General features: G+C 42.1%; 1 long non-coding RNA gene across 1 annotated transcript in view; it reads right to left on the reverse strand.

The window, feature by feature from the left end:
- Positions 1–5671: 5671 nt before the first annotated feature.
- The window catches only part of LOC125488314, a 2669-nt gene continuing 731 nt past the window's right edge, over positions 5672–7609 (reverse strand). Inside the window, exons 2-3 of the long non-coding RNA XR_007266277.1 lie at positions 5941–6104; positions 5672–5836 (exon numbers count right to left, since the gene is read on the reverse strand). This is a non-coding gene — a long non-coding RNA (uncharacterized LOC125488314). The remainder of the gene's footprint in view (positions 5837–5940; positions 6105–7609) is intronic.

Here is a 7609-nt window from a genome sequence, read left to right on the forward strand (position 1 = left end):
CTCAACGAACAGATTGGAAGTTTCCACAATGTGAAGGGTGCAATATTGATATAAATTAATTGCCATTGATTTAGACATATCACAGTTCCTTCATCATCACTTGGTGAATAACTCATTACCTAACAGTCTTGTGGGACCTATTAAGGGAAGATAATTGCCAGCAGCAAGTGGTCAGGCAATGTTCAGCTGTAAAAACCTCATGAGAGAGTCAATGGAAGTAATAATAAAATACCTAAGACAGTTACACACATTATAGGAGACATAGCAGATTAAAATGATAGAGTTGATCAGGGAGAGCAGAGATGGACCAGAACAATGTCGAGTGTTATAAAGCAGCTTTTGACACAAGCCACATAACGAGGGGGTGACAAAATGAGTCGCATTAGTCCCAGAGTCAGATAACTGAGAAGAACATGAGAAGGTGAATTGTGTAGATTACTGGTTAAAAACATTGAAATAATTTCATTGTGTTCAACTTTAAAATCAAATGCTGGAGTCTGCAGCTCAGAAGATATCAGAAGCATTGGGATCACAGGAAAGCCAGAGTTTAGGAAATAACTGGGAATCAGGGTGATGTCACTGGGCAATTGCTCGTGTGAGATAACATCACCGACTTGAACAGAGAGCATTTGGGTCTGCACAAACAGGTGATCTCGACAAAGGACGTGAGGGTCTGAGGAGAGATTGGAAAGGAGATGAATCAGAATGGTTCAAGAATAGAAGGATATGAGTTGTAAGGTCAGGTTGGGGAAACTGAAGTTCTGCACAGAGCAAAGGAGATTGAGATAAAGTGTCTCGGTTTATAATAGGTTTAAATAAGGTCGACAAAGAGCTGCTGTTCCTCTTTACCAACAGTAAAACTGAGAGACACACAGATTTAAGATATTGGCAATAGCTACTGGGAGATATAAGGAAGGAATTTTATAACTTTTATCTTGCTCAATACTTACATTGAAAGGCCAATAATATCCAGTGCTGAGTGGCACTGTCAGATCTTGGTATGTTATGTGGTTTGAGTTTGCACTCTGTAAATCTTCTTCTAACATGTTGTAAATTAAGTTTACAAAAGCCATCTCAGTCAGTCCAGGACAGAATTTCAGAAGAGACAAATATTTCTGTTATTTGGAGTATGCTGTGTGTAAATTCTCCCCTCCTCACTCCCTGCAAAAGCAGTTTATAAACTCCATCCCTTTCAGTCCAGCAGAGACATTCACAATATTCTTTCTCCTGGCCCATGATGACCGCACATGCGCCCTGCTGCCTCCTACAAAGATGGCGGCCGTTACCCGCAGCCTGCTGTTGAGAGGGAGCCTCGATTTGTCCCGTTTCGTGAAACGGGCGCAAATAGCTTCTTTATGCGGGGTCTGCCGCATCCACGAAGTGTTTAGAAAGCCTCCCCGTCTAACCGCCCGGTCTATCGCCTCCTCAGTTCCGCCTCATTGTTACCTTTTGTAAAGCCGAGGAAAAGAACGACTGCTTCTCAGGATCGCTCCCTGCGCATGCTCCAGACTGTGGGCCCGCGGGAACATACTGAGCCTGCGCAGTGATAAGGAATGCCGTGCATAGCGCTCGGAATTCTGTGTTAAGTGCCCACCATTGTAAAGACTGAATTTTATTTGTTGTAATGTGTAAAAGCAATCTTTCTCTACGCTTTCTTCCAAGGCAACTGACATATGTAATACAATTAATAATTAATTATACAATGCCTTTTGCATCCCAGGGATAATAATACCACAAAGTCTGACACTGAGCCACACTGGTACTGATATTGAGTCGCCATACACATTCTAGGTCACAGGGGAGAGACAAAACTGGTGGTGGGTTGACCTGAAGGACACCATATCTCATGTCAGCAGAGAGGTTGAAAGGGGATAGTAACCTCACGCGGTGTGGGATTTAAATCTATACTGTTGGCATCATGAGGAAAACTGGCAAACGGCTCTGAGAAAGAGTTGGCTTTCATAACTGTCTTCAAAGAGAAAAACATAGATTTCATGTTGCAGCAAACAACATTTCCTGTCGTTTGTTGAAGGAAGTGTTTTTGTTCCACTGATGCCCTCAAGACATAAACTAACTATTCAGATGAACACTTGAGACGTCAGCGCAAACGAGGCGATTGGCCAAGTGTTGGAAACTGGGTTGAGAAGTGAGATGTTTGATGACTGGCATAGATATAATGGGCTGAAGGGCCTCTCTCCATGGTGTTAAAATCTCACTGACTATCATTTTGCAAGTGAAACAAAAGGTCAAAATCATTGTCAAGAAGAAAAGTTGCAAATATTGTGTGCACCTTCCTTTTTGGGATTCAGCATTGCAACTGCTGTGTTCTCGGTTTGATTCCCAAATAGGAATGAGGACTTTATTGTTCCTGTCCAAACTCTTAAAATGAACATGAATTCCTGACATTAAAAGATGTACAGCGGACATCTCTGTCAGAATCAGTGGAAGTTTTACCATCAAGGATGAAACCAAACAGGACGAAGCACTGAAACCCATTGACTTCACGTACTCAGACACAGTAATACAAAAATACTTGCTCCTTATTAAAGCATACAGGTTTCTTTAAGATTTAACATATGGACACAAAAAATTTCCTTCTGGGCAGTCTTGCACCAGAATGCCTAATATCAGAACAGGGATCGCACATTTAAGACAGATGAGGAAACATTTATTCTCTCAGATGGTTGTGAATCGGTGGAATTCCTTACAGCGGAGAGTTGTCAGATCTGGGTCATTAAGTGTATTCAGTGGTGAGATTGACAGATTTTTAATCAGTAAAGGTATCAAGGGTTATGGGGAAAGGCAAGAAAGTGCAGTTCAGGATTATTATATCAGTCACAAGCTCATTAAATGGCAGAGCAAACTGAATGGGCTGAATGGTCTCTTTCTGCTCCGAACGTTTATGGTCTTAATATGAGACTGTAAAGCTGACTTTGCAAAATTTGCCAAGTTAACATGCGTGGATCCCCTCCGGACACTGAACCGAGGTGAGATGTGCAAAGGGCAACCACACAAAGGAGAGTCATTGTGGGTGATTGATTCAGAGTGATCTATGTACCGGGGTAAACAGTGAAAATCAATCTTCAGAACCCACATTGGGCCTGGCTTCAGGAGGCCGACAGTCAACTCTCGCAAACCACCATTGCCCTTCACTTTTCCTGATGTTCGCTCTTTTCTTGTTTTAAACCGATTGCACATCAGGCAATTACAGCTGACATTGCTAATGTGGAACAGTAATATGCAGTGAATCAATTCTGACTGGTCCATGACATAATTCTGCTTCTAAAGATTAGTCAGTGTTTTATATTTCCTCCTGTAAATGTTAACCATTGAAGTCACTGAATCCTGATCACTAGACTACCAGGGCTGATCTCTGTTCATATCACCCTGGACACGGTCTGATTTGATAATGTATTCCCCCATCCTTCTGCACATGATTCCCTCAGCTCTGTATGGGATTTGTTACATTGTCTTGGTGTATGATGCATAGGCTATCCAGTCATCTATTACATTGCAGTTTGTAATGCATGACGTTGTAGTTTGGTGATTCACCCAGTGGTTTTGAGTTTGATTCTTTCTGGGGCCTGAGAGAATGTTCACCACCTGCTGGAACCAACCAAAGGAGCTCTTTGAAGTCGTTTGAAATTATTTCTGATGAAACAGCGTTAATACCACCATGACATTTCCTCAACCAGCAAGAAATACGTTTGAAATACCACATTGCTGTTTGTCCTTTCAGGTACTTGAGGAAGATCTTTCAGAAGGACAGAAAGCAGTTGGCGTGAGCAATGTTCCAGTTTGGCTGGAAGAATGACGTGAGGCAGGATTAGCTGCAGAGTAATGGGGAAACAATTGGGGGGGTAACACAGGCAGGGGATGCGCTGAATGCTTCCTTTCTTTGCTGTAACCAGACACTGGTTTTGAAGTCTGAAATGGGACGATATAAGGCAGATGGGTGAAATACTTGCTTTCTGGGATTGGTCTCTCCTGAAGCTGATGCCACTCTTGGATCTGAGGAAGGGTCACCAGACCCGAAACGTTAACTCTGTTTTCTCCTCCACAGATGCTGCCAGACCTGCTGAGCTTTTCCAGCAACTTTGTTTTTGTTACTCTTGGGACAATGTGCCTCTGTGTTTCCTTCTCTGGATGAAAATGAGGTTCAGTTCCCCGAGGGGGCATGAACACAACTTTACCATCTCAAATCTCAGTCCCATTCTTTGTGGCACTGGAGATTAAATCATTACAGGGAAAATATCATTGAGATGAATGCTTGAAACGTCAGAGCACACAAGGCTCCAGGCTAAGTGTTGGAAACTGGGATAATAAGTTCGATTTCTGGTCAGGGAATCAGGATTTATTGTTCCTGACAGTAACAAAATCAAACACAGAGCAGTCTCTGATGGGAATCCTTTCAGTGTCTCAGGTCAGTTAATGTCCCCGAGAGCATCAGAGTCAATGTCCCAGCCTCTTAAAGAAGGGGAAGCTTGCTCGACTGCCACTGCTCAGTTGGAAAATTCACCTTCATTCTCCTCTGATTCCGCTTCCCAAAGAATTTCTAAAGACTCACAAAGCAGAGACTGGTTTTATTTTTTGTTTTGTTTTCTTTCCATTCCCGGGAGATCCAGTGACTGGGTCAGTAGTTTTGGGAAATTGAATGTGAATTTTGTGGGACTATTTCAGCTTCCCCTCCTCTGACATTCTCGGTGACATTTACTGATGTGAGACATTGAAAGGAGTCTTGTTCCTGTCGATTAGAAATTCAAAGCTCATCTTGGTTTCAGGGCAATGAGGAAGATTAGTTTGGAAGTGTAAAGAAATTGTGAACTACGCTTGAGCTCGGTAGTCAAACCTACACTCTCCTGATCTGTAGTCAGGCGCATTATCCATTGCATCACTGGCCCCACGTATGTGCAATGCTTACATGCGCCAGTGTTGTGGTGCTGAAAGGGACATGAACAGCAATGGTAACATTCACACGGTGAACAATCAGTAAAGATAATCACCGTTACTGCTTCAGTTCAATGGTCCCTGCTTAGTGAAGTGGTGAATTTTACTGGCAAAGAAAACACATTTGTCCTCAGGAGACTGCTTCAGTGACTTCTCTTTTTTCTGCTGGATTCATCATGAAGTTCCTTTCTGCTGTTCCGCAAGGACTTCTGCCTCTCCTTTTCTTCTTTTCTCATCCCTTCATTCCTGGTTTGGTCAGAATAACAAGGTGAGCAGGATAAATTGCAGACTTAGCGGGGAATGTTATGGTAATGGCCCAGTCAGAGTGAGCTGATCGCCCTCATTCTCCGCTGTCACCAGTCATTCATTTTACACCAAACAGTAAAGACATCACTATAATCCTTTAATTGTATCTTTTTCTGGTGGATTGAGAATTCTATTTAGAATTCTAAAGATTCACAATCTTTTGAGAGAAGAGATATTTCATTACCTCCGCCCTAAGTGACAGACACATTATCCGGAGAATGTGAGCCCAGTTCTTGACACTCCAGCCAGAGGGTAAAAGCTTCTCTGCAGCTCCACTCTTAAATTATCTCCGAATTTCAGACTTTACACAGTGCAGGAATGGGAAATGAGGGATTTTGACAGAAGGAGAGTTGGAGAATGTGAAAGGGGGTGAAGTGGAGAATCAGAAACAAAGAGAGACAAATAGAGATACATACTGAGGTAGACACTGAAAGGACCAATTCTCCATTCGACATGGCTGCTAACTGACACAACGGAAAAGAAAAAGGCAACCATTTAATCAGCCTCACACCACATCTGGGCAATGGAAGGAGCATTAGAGCCAATGAAATCCCTTTAAGGTTGTAAAGTTGACAGTTGTCACCTAATGAGAGAGCACAATTTGATAAATATGTTGATTCAACAGATAGAGCTGACAATTTCCTCTGGCATTGTAACATAGAAATTCATAACAAACCTTGCACTTACAAATAGTCACTGGACCCGAAATGTTAACTCTATTCCTCTACACTGGTGCTGTCAGACCTGCCGAGTTTCTCAATCTATTCCTGTTTTCGTGTCGGTTTTCCACAGTTCTTTGTTTTATGTTAATCTGAATAGCGTTTGCAATAAAATCGATTACCTTCCAGCTCCTGAAAAAAAACAGTCAGAAATGCTGTCATCACAATAAATTAGCAGAGTAGAACTTCCATTCCCTGACCAGGACTCGAACATCGGCTACAAAGGTGAGAGCGCCAAATCCTAACCACTTGATCACCAGGGAAAGCAACAGACACATTCATATATTTTCTCAATAATACTGCCTTTGCGTTTTAATTTGTGATCATTTTCACTGTAGATTTATTTCTCCATTTTTGAGTTTTTACAGGGTGGAAGAAAACCATTCGGCCCATCGTGTCAGCGCAGGTCACCAAAACTCCATCTAGTTTCCACCATTTGGCCCATAGCCTTGTGTGCTCTCATGTTTCACGGGCAAATGTCAATCAGCTTGTCCCTGTAATCTCAAATGACACAATGAATTGAACTGAAGGTACAGATGATAAAACTGTGTAAATACTCCCTGAAGGAACTCATTCTCATTTTCACCCACAGAGGGAGACACACAGACACATTCCCAAGAGTGACAGAGTCCTCATGATTATATCCACTCTATGTGCTTCATGTCCATTCTCCATCCCCACACACAAGTTTCTGCGACAAAAGGCAGCTTTAGGTGGATCACAAGTGATTTCTCCAGAAAATGAGAACCGTTACCGTGAGCTGGGATATGAAACGGACAGTGAGCTGAAATAGTCCGACAAGCTGGTCACATTCAACTGTCAATCTTGAGAACTCACTGACCCGATCACTGCAGCTTCTGGGAATCTAACAGGACAGCGCCTGGCAGACATCCCTCACTAAAGAGAACTGACAGAAGGTGTTACAACAGGGAATGGCCGGACCCCTCTGATAATTAAACTAAAACACAAGCCCCAATCTGTTATGACAGAAGTAGGGGTTCCCGTCTAATAATTACTCCCTAAATACCCCCAGAAGCTCGCCTTTCCCTTCATAATCTATTAAAAGAGAATGTAATAGAAAGAAAATCCTTGATCTCCATTTTACAAGTGACAAGAAACAATTTATTTATTAAACCCAACAATGAACAAATTAACAAAATTACTAACAAACCGACAATTCCCCCTTAGACTGCTAACTACTCCCGAAATGGTCTAAATTCTACTATAATGCTGTCTAAATAAAAAATAAGTTCCACTCATAGAAACTCAATTAATAAGAAGCAATAAATAACTTACAACTTAATCTCTCCAAGTTCGCACAGAATGTCTTCTGGAATATTCTGTCATCTCCGCTCTCTTCACAAATGCCTTTTTTCCATTAATTCTGCCGTGAGAAATGTTTTATCTCTCAAATTTCTTCAGTAAGGACTTTGAGCTAAAATGCTGTGCTCCTTTTGATGAATTCGATGTGCTTTCTCTGAGAGCTGAATGGTGCTAACTCTGGCAGATGACAGTCGGCTCTCTCCCTCGCCTTCTCTACCCATTAGGACATCATCACATTCTTATCATGTGATTGGTTTCAGGTTGTAAACACCATCAGATTTCAATCCAATTGGCTTCCTGTATCTAGGGGCTTC

The sequence above is a fragment of the Rhincodon typus genome, unplaced genomic scaffold, assembly GCF_021869965.1.
Source record: "Rhincodon typus isolate 14 unplaced genomic scaffold, sRhiTyp1.1 hic_rhity00000357, whole genome shotgun sequence".
NCBI classification, from domain to species: Eukaryota; Metazoa; Chordata; class Chondrichthyes; order Orectolobiformes; family Rhincodontidae; genus Rhincodon; species Rhincodon typus.